At 40.8% G+C, this 12,952-nt stretch overlaps 1 pseudogene; it reads right to left on the minus strand.

Annotated features, from left to right (window-relative positions):
• Positions 1-6,335: 6,335 nt before the first annotated feature.
• LOC148731686 (uncharacterized) lies at positions 6,336-7,564 on the minus strand (annotated as a pseudogene).
• Between the last annotated feature and the right edge of the window lie 5,388 nt (positions 7,565-12,952).

Here is a 12,952-nt window from a genome sequence, read left to right on the forward strand (position 1 = left end):
TAAGTTGAATTCACAGTTTATGATGGCGGAGAAAGCTGACCAACTTAAGGATTCTCTGAAAATCGCCGTCAAAAGGAGAGGTAAGTTGCGTCGCATGTTTACTAATGAAGGCAAGAAACTCGCGTTAATCTTCGACTAAGCTAACGAAGCCGAAATTGCGGAAGATGACGTTGAACAGTTGAAAGCTGGTCAACAAAAGCTCGTAGATGCAAGACCCGAAATGAGGCAACTGGACAAGGAAATTCAAAACCTTCACGTAATACTAGGAGAGGAGGACACAGCAGATCAAGATTTCGTCGATGCGGACAATATTTCTGATACGCATTCAGCCTTGTTGAGACAAATCGAGAAACTCCTCCTTCGCGACCAGCAGCTGCAGAGCTCTAAATCCATCCCACATGCCGACTCGGGTGGCTCCAAACGGCTGAAATATTCTGCACTCAAGTTGCCGAAAATGTCATTGCCAGTCTTTGATGGGGATCCAAGGAAATGGCTCAGCTTCTGGGATGTTTTCAAGTCCGAAGTGCACTATGTGAAGAATATCTCAAAAGTCACGAAGCTCAACTTTCTGAAGGGCCAGTTATCAGAGCATGTGAAAGTGAGAGTGGAAGTATCATGGCCACTGAAGATAACTACGATTTGCTGGTTGAAACACTGCAGGATAATTATGGTGACAAAACTGCTATCAAAAATGCTCATTGTGTTGCTCTAGTTACAATGGTTAAGCCACAGCACACAGCTTCAGCTTTGCGCAACTTCTATGACAGTCTTATGAGTGACATGAGGTCTCTTGCCACACTGGATCTTCCCACAACGAGGTATGGAGACTTTTATGTTCCAATATTGCTTGAAAAGCTCCCAGAGAAGCTGTTGACCAATGCTTTGAAAGAATATCCATGTGCCAATCCCACCTTTTACCAACTAATTCTGATGATACACAATGAAGTTAAAAGGCTTGAGCAAGTTGTCTATATATTAGTAATAACAAACAACCATGCAAACCCAAACCTCCATCTCCTCCAAAAGCTCCACCTTCTTCAAAACCTCCATTGCCCAAGGTTCATCCTATCAATGGTTTCTTGAATGCAACAGTTCCACTGGGTACAGCCACCGCACTTCCTGCAGCAGTAACCCCTTCTGATCAGTATAAATCAAAGAAGTTTAAACAGTTTAACAGGCCAAAGAAAGTTCTATGTCGCTTCTGTGGGTCTACCAGTACCCACAATACATTTCAATGTGAACTTTCTATCCAGGATAGAATCTCTGCAGTTAAATCCAAGCAGTTGTGCTTCAATTGTCTCAAAGGGGGTCATGCTACTACTCAGTGTCAATCGCAGTTCAGTTGTTCGGTTTGTCGGCAACCTCATCATACTACACTTCATGGAGCTTCAGGTCTTCAATCGTCACTGACTTCCCCTCCTGAATTAATCAGTATGCATGCCGCACCTGCTTCAGACAACACACTGTATGGTGACCCAAGCATCACTCCCACCCTCCCATCAAGCTTTTCCAACCACAACTCTGAGCATGGGCTCAATCCAAATGAGACTTTGTACTCATGCCCTTCAGAGTACAACACCGTGACTTCGTTCCACAGTCAGTCTAACCCAATTATTCTGAAAACTGCTGTCACTTCAGTCAATAATGGTGTAATCACTAAAACAGCAAACATATTTATTGATGAAGGATCGTCTCTTTCATACATCACCACACAGTTAGCTAAGGAACTCTGCATTAAACCTCATTGCAGCAAGACTGTGCGTATTAACACATTTGGTGGGGCTACTTCCAATAATATGTACCCAGTAGGATCAGTCAACCTCATGACAGATGAGGGAGCAATCAGTGTAGACACTCTCATCAAAGATGTTATCATCACTCCTATTGATCGCACTAGTTGGGCCGATAGCCTTAAATCTCCTCACATCACCAGTCTTCAGCTTGCAGATGACTTCAGTCAAACCCAATTTCCTGTTCAAATTCTTATTGGTCTGGATGCAGTGTGGCAGTTCCTGAAACCTGATGTCATCTATGGCTACCCTACTGCTCAAGCGTTTAGTCTGGGATATCTAGTTTCTGGAAGACTCTTTCCAACCACTGACAGTACCAATGATTCCCAAACAGCTTCACAGTGTCTTGCAGCAGGTCACTCCCTTGACAGCTTTTCCTTTGATGACAGTGAATGGTATAGTTATACTCGTGCAAAGGATCTTTAGGTCCACAACAAAGTTGCAGATTTCCTTAAAATTGAGACACTGGGAATAGAGGACCCCAGGGATACCAGTCAAGAGGAAGATTTCCTAGAGCGCTTTCAATCCCAAATCACATACCCTGATGGAACCTACTTTGTTCCACTGCCGTGGCTGGACAATCACCCTCCTCGCTCTACCTTCGAACTTCAACCTTGCTCACAGCCGTCTGCAGCAAGTAAAGAAGAGGCTCCTCAAACTGAATCTTTGGACACTTTATGCAAACACCATTGCTGACCAAATTGACAAAGGCTATGTGGAAGCTATCCCTGCCAGTGAAAATCCCTTGAGTAAGAGTGATGCTCATTATCTGAGCCACTTCTTCGTTCTACGTACAGAGAGCGAAACAACACCCATTCACGTTGTATTTGCAGCCAAAGCAGGCCATGTCTCTCTAAACGATTGTTTATACACCGGCCCCTGCCTTCTCAAATCATTGAACACAATCATTCATCACTTTAGAGCTAACAAGTTTGCCCTTGTTGCTTACATTGAGAAAGCCTTCATGAGAATCAGAATTAATGAAGAGGACCGTAACTATGTCCGATTTCTGTGGTTTGAAGATGGTGACCCAGACAAACAAATTAAAGCTTACCGCTACACATCTGTCTTCTTTGGAGGAACAAGTACTCCATTCATCCTTAACTCCACAACTCTTCATCATCTTTCTAAGTATGAGAAAGATCCAGTTGTCAAATTTGTTGCTCAAGACCTTGAAGAGAAGCTTTACTGTGACAATGTGTTTACTGGAACAGATGATGAGGATACTGCCATTCAGTATTACAACATCTCAAGGCATGTTATGAAGGATGCTGACATAAATCTCCACCAGTGGTTTACAAATTCGCCAGAGCTGACCACCATTATTGACAAGATGAGGACTGGTTCTGAGAGAAATCATGCTGGCCTGTTAGGTATGAAGTGGAACCCTAGGGAAGACACGTTACAGTTTCCACGGAATGCCAATGTCATCCCTCCTGACGTGAAGTTCACCAAACGACGCGTCCTCAGTTCTGCTTCCTCAACATTTGATCCTATTGACCTCATCTCCCCTGTACTTGTTCCAGCCAAGAAATTCATTTCATCTCTTTGGGATAAGAGATCCCTGACGAACTCTACCAGCAGTACAACCAAATCGCCAAAGAAATAGAAGCAGCTTTAGCATTTGTCACCTCACGTCACTTGGACTTTGACGAAGCTTTACCAGTAGCAATGCATGTATTTTGTGATGCATGCCTCACCACTGCAGCCGGTTGTTGTGTCTTCTTTGCTCAGAGCGAGAGGGTCAGATTCATTAGCTCCAATGTCAAACTTTCGTCATCTAAACATGCACGAACAGTTCCCCAGTGGAATTAATTGCCATGGTAATGGGTGCTCGCCTTGGTGCAGCCATAAGAGAAATTTTCAGCAAGGATTTCCCATCCATCTCATGCCACTATTGGACTGACTCCACCATCTGTCTCCATTGGCTGTTCAGTATCAAACAACTGTCAGTATTCATTCGCAATCGGACAACAGAGATCTTGAGGCTTACTGACCGATCCAGCTGGTCCCATGTCAGTTCAGCAAACAATCCTGCAGACATACTCTCCCACGGATGCAGTGCAGATGAGCCACAATCAGCATTGTGGCAAAGAGGTCCTCCATGGTTAACAGACCATACGCTCTGGCCAAGATGGAGTCCTCACAGGTTTGCAGAAGACGATGTTGTCTCAGCCACAGCTGTAGACAGCCATGTTCATGGTAAACAGTCTAACACAGACAGTCTCCAAGACTTGATTGACATCTCACGCTTCCAGTCCTATGAAAGCATGCTTCGCTCAATGTCCTATGTCTTGAGATTCATTTCCAACCTGAAGTATGCCTCTGATAAGTCACGTGGGTCACGCCAGTGCCCGTCAGCTATTGATTTGGTAATCCCAGTTCCCACAGGTGCTGAAATATCCCAATCGGAAGTGGTAATTCTTCGTGCTCACCAGCTTCAGCATTTCAAGCTAGAACGGGACTATCTTTGTAAAAAGCAGTCACGAGCCACCCGTCAGCACTTCAAACCCAGACTTCCTTTGGTTCGTCAACTTAATCTGAAGCTCAACACAAACGGCCTTCTAGTTGCCCCTGGCAGACTCGAGCATGCAATACTCAAACAAGACGCAAGAGAACCAATTCTCATCGCTAAAAAGTCTTATTTCACAACTCTGCTTGTTCGTTCAGTTCACGAGAGACAGCTTCACGCTGGAGTAAGAGACACTGTTATAGCACTGCGTAAGAGATTTTGGTTGCCATCAGCACGAAGTGAAACTGCAAGGGTGCTCAAGTATTGTGTCAAATGCCGGTACCAGATAGGCAGAGCGTACAAGCCACCCCATTCACCCCCCTTGCCTGACTTTCGCCTTAACGAGGTGAAACCGTTCTCCACAGTGGGAATCGATTTTACTGGTCATCTGATAGTCAAGAATGGTAACAAGACGGAGAAATGTTATGTCTGCCTGTTCACCTGTAGCACCACTCGCAATGTTAATTTGGAGATTGTTGATGACATGACCACCGATCAGTTCCTTCTTGCATTCAGGCGTCACTGTGCGATCTATGGAATTCCTTCACTAATCCTGTGTGATAATGCCAAGACATTCCAGAAAGGGGGTGAAGAAATTCAGAAGCTGTTGCAAGTCATAGAAGATCAGACCGTGCAGCATCACCTTGCCCAGAAGAGAGTTCAGATGAGGCATATTCCCTCCAAGTCCCCGCACTGGGGAGGCATGTATGAGCGACTGATTGGAGTAGTTAAGATGTCAATCAAGAAAGTTCCTCGTCGCGCGCTCATTAGTCTACCGGAGTTACAAACCTCATCAAAGAGGTTCAAGCGGTCGTGAATGATCGCCCAATTACATTCGTCTACCATGATACGAATGATCCAGAACCTTTGACACCGTCAAAGTTGCTGTATGGTTTCGATGTTACAGCTTTGCCACACCCTGTTACTGATCCTGACGAGTTGGAGGATGAAAACTTCAATGAACATGATCAACTCAAGATGGCCTTCAGACGACGCTCATTGCTGTTTCAGCACTTTGTCCAACGGTTCAAGAATGAGTACCTTGCTTCGCTGCGGAGCGTCATTTGTATCAGTCTAATAAGCGAGGATCGCAGGAGGAGATCATTAAAGTTGGGGATGTTGTACTTATACACGCTAAAAGTGTTCCTCGTAATTCCTGGAAGTTAGCCATTGTAAAGAATATTCTCCGTGGCAGTGATGGCCTAGTTAGAGCTGCAGAGATCAAAACAAACTCTGGAGTTACCAATCGTTCAATACATCTCTTGTACCCCTTGGAAGTCACACTGACGGATCCTAAGGAACACTTTACAGGAACTGAACTGCAGATTCCACAGGTCGAAACACTCAGAAGAAGCAAACGAATTGCTTCACGCCCTCGCCCCCAGTATGTGGAATCTGGTGACTAGTAGTCTAGACCGCCATATTATTAACCTGCGGTGTGCGTTCGGCACATGCGCAGAGACAGTTAAAAGCATGTGCTCGAGTGCATGAGAGAATCGCCATGTCGAAACTTGTACTCGCTATGTACTCGTTGTGTTTTTTTACTAAGCGTGGCCGCCCCGTTTTATTCTGTCACTGTTAGAAGTTTCTGATTAAGTATTCTTTGATTAAAGTCGATTAATTCAGTCTTGTGGTTTACACACCAGGTCAAGAATAAAACTAATTGGCCATTTCAGATTTTGCAATAAATTTGCCATCTACAGATGCCATGAATCAGTTTGTATTTTTCTTAAGGGAGAAGGATCACCATAAAGATCACTGGTGTAATTCTATACCAGCACTAACAACCATAAAAGACCGGCACACCAGGGCATATTGCCATGGTCCTTCCAAATGCTTACTTTTTGAATATGAACTCTGTAATTATCTTAACCCAATAAAGAACAACAATTTTATCCTTGGTTCAATGTTGTGTATCGTAACATGAAAATGAGTGTAAAACAAAGAAAAGACAAATTGAAACAAGGATGAAATTGAAGTACAACAAATACATAGTATATCAACTTAAACTAAACTTAACATGTTTTTATTGTCTACTGCTTCTTGGCAAGCTCTTGCAGCATAGCCACTAGTGCCTGGTTCTGTTGTTGTTGTTGCTGCATTATAGTCATTTGCATCTGGCTTAGCTGTTGAAGCTGCTGATGTTGCTGCTGCTGGAGGTTAGCAAACATTGTTCGCTGCTGCTCCTGTTGATGGATCAGTTGCTGTGTCATTTCCTCTTGCCGCTTTGCTTGGGCACACTGCTCCTTTTTTTTTAAGTTCTAGCTCTTCTTGCCTGATTTTGAATTCTTTTTCTGACTTCTCCCTCAGATATACCATGGTCTCTGCTCCAGATCTCCTTGTTGTTTTCTCCTTTTTCTCGGGCTCTTCACTAACCTCATCACCAACCACTATTTTTCTTGTTTCTCCAACTTTCTCCAAAGCCTTGGCTCTAATATCCTCCACTTGCTTTTTCTCTTTCTCTCCACTGGCTTTTTTCCCACTGATATCATTTGCTGATCTCTCTCTGCAGCCTCAGCTTTCTCACATATTTCTTCGATTGCTGCTTCAAACTCTGAAGGCTCATCAACTGCAATTCCACTGGCCTTGCTTTCTTCTGCAGCCTTTCTTTCGTGTTTCTTTATTAGAACCAGGTTTGCACGGTCTCTTACAGACCTCAAAGAAACTGAGAAACGGGGCTCAGACACTGCACTCAGGTTTGAGGCAATTTCCTCCCACAGTCTCGCTCTCTCCCTACTTCCCTTCGGCTGGCTCGGATCAACAGTTAGCACTTCTTTTACTAAAAGTAAATCGTGATCTTTCGTCCAGTACATTGGAGTAGTCGACCTTAAACATAAACAAAGTAGATTAAACTGCCAGTACAAAACAGCTGATAAAACACACTTATCATAGGGTCACCTTTCGACTTAAGAAAAAATAATAGCCTGCAGAATACAGGGCAACTTTTCATGGTTTAATAACAAGTTCAGCTGGTTTAATTCACACAAAAAAAGGCCACGAAACCTATATAATAAAATTGTATAACCTTTTTTAAATTGTCCCTTTCTATAAAAATACAGACTAGTTAATTAAATGCTATCATCTGCGGATGTTAAAGCGACTCAAGCCTGGAAACGTCAAGATATTTTTTCCTTATTTTAAAAGTGCATTGGATTATTTTCACCTTCACAATCTCGAACATATTTACAAGCGATACACAGTCAAAAAATTTAAAGTTTTTGTTGCAGTAAATGCAGATTGTGGAGTTAAACGAACCACTGGATTCGCCTCCAAAAAAGGCTCTGACGTTGTGATGCTGAACCCAAAAATACGTTTTAAAACCTAACATACGGTATCATAATCCTACACGGCACCATCATTCATCCTCTGCCTCAGAAATTACGACAACTGTGGCTCCTCTAGCTCTGATGGCGATGAATTTGCCTCATACCAAAGACGACAGGCGGCCCATCGTTGGCAGCGTAAAAGAAAAACCAATGTTCGCTTTCACACTCGGATTTGAAGTCCCTAAATTTCCTCATGGATCCACCCAGAACAACCACGATGAGGTCACAAGAACAGACTACGATGAACACTTTAAAGAAATGCCAAGTTCCTTAAATTCCTTTCATTCGGTAGCCGCTCGAATCTTGCACCTAAAGTTTCAAAGTTGCAGTCAAGTTCTTTTATAAACGCCGAGCTTTCAGAATCGAGGATGATTCCGATTGAACAGTTTACCAACGCTAATTCAGTGTGCGCTGAATTTCCTCCAGAAATTTTGAATTATTTTAGATCAATCCTCGCACGTTTCAAGGTTCACAGTTGAATGACGTTTGAATAATTATCTTTTAAAAGTTTATAGAGGGCAAGTTTCTAAAGAAACTGTAATTCTGTGTCGGTGAGGGTATAACAAGATAATTTAGTTTTATCAAATGAGTTAAGAAAGAAAAAAAGAAAGAAAAGAAAGTTTAATTCCACCATCATGGCAGCCATAGTTAGTCTCCTCTACTAACTATGTCGCAGCTAATCTGAATTACAATGTAGTTACAATCGTGCAACCATAAAAATTACAAAAGTTGATTAAAGAGAGACTGGTTTACAATGGGTTTTATAATAAAGTTACAAATAAGTTTATGCTTATACAAGTTGAATGGGCGTATATATAGTCTAAAAGTCTAATAATCATTAAAAGCTAGGCTAGGCTTTGGAGTACGTGGAACTACTCTTGACTGGTTTAAAAACAATTTATACAATCGCTCCCAGTTTGTTAAGATTGATAATACTAAATCCAACTACGAAACTTTTGTTTGTGGTATACCGCAAGGTTCAACGCTGGGTCCACTCTTATTTTTACTTTATATTAATGACCTGCCAAATTGTTCCAAGAAACTATCATTTCGAATTTTTGCCGATGACACAAATGTGTTTTACACAAGTGATAAGCTCCAACATCTTGAAACAGTTATGAATGAGGAATTGAAATTACTTTTCAAATATTGCATCATATATAAATTATCCATAAATCTTGCTAAGACAAACTATATGTTAATTTCGTCTTCAAGATCTAATGGATGTATCAACTTGATGCGTAATATTGAATGTAAAAGTCAAATAAAATATCTAGGTGTCTATCTTGACCAAAACTTACATTGGGGACCCCAGATTCAACATATTGACAACAAACTAATGAAGAATGTGGGCATCATTAATAAATTACGATATTATGTTGACCTTCATACTTTAAGGCAGTTGTATTTCTCTTTCATTTATCCATATATAACCTATGGTATTGCAAGCTGGGGCAGTGCTTGCAAGACCAGGTTACATAAAATTAAAACTAGAATGAATAAATGTGTTCGTAGCATTTTCTTTGCTAATAGCAGAGACAATGCTATGCCTTACTTCAGACTTTTAGAACTCCTAACTCTTGAAAACATTTACAAATTCAAAAGTAGTCATTTTCACACATAAAATAACTAATGAAACATCAAATCATGTCTCTGCCATATTCAAAGGAACCCTTACTCAAGCCCCCGAGGTTCACAGCTACAACACCAGATTTGTATCCAAACATAATTTTTATCCGCCAAAGAGAAACAATAGTTATGGAGCTGCCACTTTTGCCTTTGCTGGATCTAAAGTTTGGGAAAAAATGCCCTCTAAATTAAAATCTCTCTCTTACAATAATTTCTATGAGCAGTACAAACAGTACCTTCTAAATACCCAATGAGTATTATTTAAATTTACTGCCGCCACTATTAGTAATCATTTCTATTTCTATTGTTATGCTATTAATGTTACCACATGAAATAGTAAGTACGAATGTATGCAGCTATAATTTTACTTTGTCCGCTACTCATTACTGGCAGTTTTATATAAATGTAAAGTACGCCAGCTAGTTACACGTAACAGTGACCAACTCGAAAGCTTAAGCTGCTTTGGTCACTGCGCACAGTTTATTTTTGACTATTTATGTAATTTATTGTTTCTTGTTTATTTTTACTTTTGTAATCTATAGTAATCTTTGCTGTAATCTCTTGAGATAGTGCAAAATAAATCTGTTTTCCTCTGTTCTGTTCTAGTACTTGGGTAAAAACTGCGACGCAATCTTTCTGTCCTGCATTGAGGCAATATATATTTGCTAGCGCGTCTCGTTTGAGTTAATGATGTGAGCTGGCCACCTCAGGAAGATTCTAAAACATTAGTCCTCAAGTGGAAACGCTTGAGATGTCAGCTCTATAATCTCTCTCTAGTGGCCACTGGCACGTTATGAATTCGTTTGATAAAGCCAAATTATCTTTTAATGCCCTCCACCGACGTAGCACCACAGCTTCTTTAGAAACTTGCCCCCAATGCCATATAAAATGTTTGTTTTCTGTCGAAGTCAGGCCAACATGTTGACAATTTTATATATCAACTATGTTACAGACATGTCAAATTTAATTACATGTAACTTTGAAAGACTTAAAAAAGTGGTATGACATAAAACATGGTCTAAAAGCATTGTAAAGGCGCGAGTCCTGTTTTTGAGACCAAAAAAAAACCTCTTCCCTCCCTTGAAAGTGTATTTGTTATGCATGAACGATGTTTTTTAAGGGTTATGTAAACGGGGGACTAAACAATTCGTGATTAAACCATTCTCACTCCATGATATGATGAACCTGAATAACTACTCTGATCAAGAAAGAGGGAATCTTTAATTTGTAGTTTAAATACATGCATGCAAAATAAAAGACGAACAATATGTCACGTGGGCATCACGTGGGATCACTCAGTCAGGTGGTGTAACTTAATGAGGTCTTGTAGGAAGTTCAACATACTTATGAGATTTTGCAGCCGAAACACCTCATAATATTTACGTCAACTTTAAAGGAACACCTTAAAGTGCTTGTATATGCTGATCTCACACCATGCTGCATCATGCATAAAAAAAAAAAAAAATTAACTGGCATTGATCACGTGTAGAAACAGATCTTACAAAAATCACGGGAACATTGTTTATGTTCCTTCTCGTTTGGTTAGGATAGCTGTAAAAGTTCCAATCATACCAGGATAACTAGTGTGTATTTGTCATGAAGTGTCTATATAACCAGAGGGTTTTGTATACAAGAACAATAAACAACTGTATCAGAACGCAAGCCTTGTTAACTTACCGATTTTTAAACCGAAAATTATTGTGGGAACTTGACACAGAGTGCATTTTTCGACTTTGTGACCTGGCACTGAGGAATAATCACGCGTGCTCGTAATTTCAAATCGGTTGATTTGTAATTACCCGCAAAATCACTCCCTGAGTTACACCCCTCCTAGTTTTGAAGCAAATACTTTTCGTTAAAAATAGGATCGATCTCACCCTGTCCTTTCTGAGAATGAACTTTGCTCTCATAGATCAGGCCCAAAATTATCACTTAACCCCTTGAGTTCTATTTCTTTTTACGAAAATATGACAAGTCATCGCCATGGACCTTTTCAAGTTAGCCCAGGTTTCACGGTAATCTCATTCTGGCAACAAGTTTAGTTTCACGGGATGTGCGTGCAAGTGACCGCAAATCTTAAGAATTTTTCCGTGTTCAAATGATTCATCGACGACCTTTTTGGAAAAAAATTTAATTCTTTAAAAACTCTTGTTTCTTGTTGTCATGGTAGAACGGTGTACATCGTATCTGAAGATCTTTATTTTCAAAACTTAATGCCTCTAACCGATTGTAACTAAGATATTTTTCTCGACTTTTTCCTGCCATTTTTCTCAAAGAACATATTTTTAGTTGACCAATTACCCAATGGCCAGGCGTATTCACTGGATAAACATTTTCCCTTCTAACCATGACGTCCGCGGTTTTTAGAGATGAAAACCCACTCAAAACTCCAAACGCTTAAAGATTGCGTGACTTGTCTGAATAATCACAAATGACAAGCAAACATGAGTCATCTATTTCTAAATTTGTTGTCAGCTATAAATAGGTAGTGCGGGCTCTCGAATATCTTCATTAAAAGTTGAGTCGCAGTCGTGGAGAGTAATACAGTCGTGAAGAGTAATACAGTTGTGAAGAAGGATTGGCGAAGAATAGTACATTATGTCGGGGAAATTAGAGTTCATTAAGGCACAAGTGAGGGACAACAAGGTCGTAATGTACTCCAAGACCTACTGCCCTTTCTGTAAAAAGGCAAAAGACGCGCTGAAGGCCGCTGGTTTGAGCAACTATCTTGTCCTTGTTTTGAGGGTTTTTCTCTGGGTCCTTGGGTCTCCGGTTTTCCTCTCTCCACAAAAACCAATTCAATTCAATTAAATTCAATTCAAAATTCCAATTCAATCTGGAGGAGAGTGTTTTTAACATGAGCCACCAGCTCAGAAGATCAGGCAACCACTTCCTACATTATTGACAGTAAATACATTATTTATTTGTTTTTATTATCAGGTGGTGGTGTCAAGAATTGGATAACAATGTGTCCATTTACATTACTAACCACCCCTAAAAATCAGTTGGGTGCACTGAACTCAAAGTGCACCAAGTAAAATGCAGCAATACCAAATCACTATGTATGATCGATAAACCCTTTTATCACTGAGAGTGATGGCATCTAATTTCTCCTTACAATATCACCCCTGAATCACACATTAAGGTCAGGAGAATAAAGGAAATGATCACCAACTAAAGAAGCTCTTGATTGTTGAACAAATTTTTCTCATCAGCACCTTAGGAAATGTATAGAAAACAGTACAGAGCAAGGACGTAGCCAGGGGGGTCCTGGGGTGCCCATGACCCCCCCTTGGTCAGCCTTCTTTTGAGCAAACAACCTACAATATTCAGGTGGTGAAAACGCCATGACAATATCTTGGCCTGCCCACTTTACTCTCACTGCTCATTCCAAAACTGTAACATTAAGTAAAACTTGCACTGCGTGGAGGTCGACATGACAATCTGGTGAGTAGCCTCTGTGACCCCCCCCCCCTTTGAAAAATCCTGGCTATGCCCCTGCAGAGAATGTATATACTGATGTTACAGTTTCAAGGGTAGACAATTAACCAAAGAGCTTCAATTTTCAGTCTTGCTCTAGCCCACCTCACAGAAGTTGCAGGCTGTGTACATACATACATACATACATACATACATACATACATACATATGTTACATACATATGTTACTTGACCACTCCCCATAGGAACTTTTCA

Source organism: Stylophora pistillata, chromosome 5, assembly GCF_964205215.1.
Source record: "Stylophora pistillata chromosome 5, jaStyPist1.2, whole genome shotgun sequence".
NCBI classification, from domain to species: domain Eukaryota; kingdom Metazoa; phylum Cnidaria; class Anthozoa; order Scleractinia; family Pocilloporidae; genus Stylophora; species Stylophora pistillata.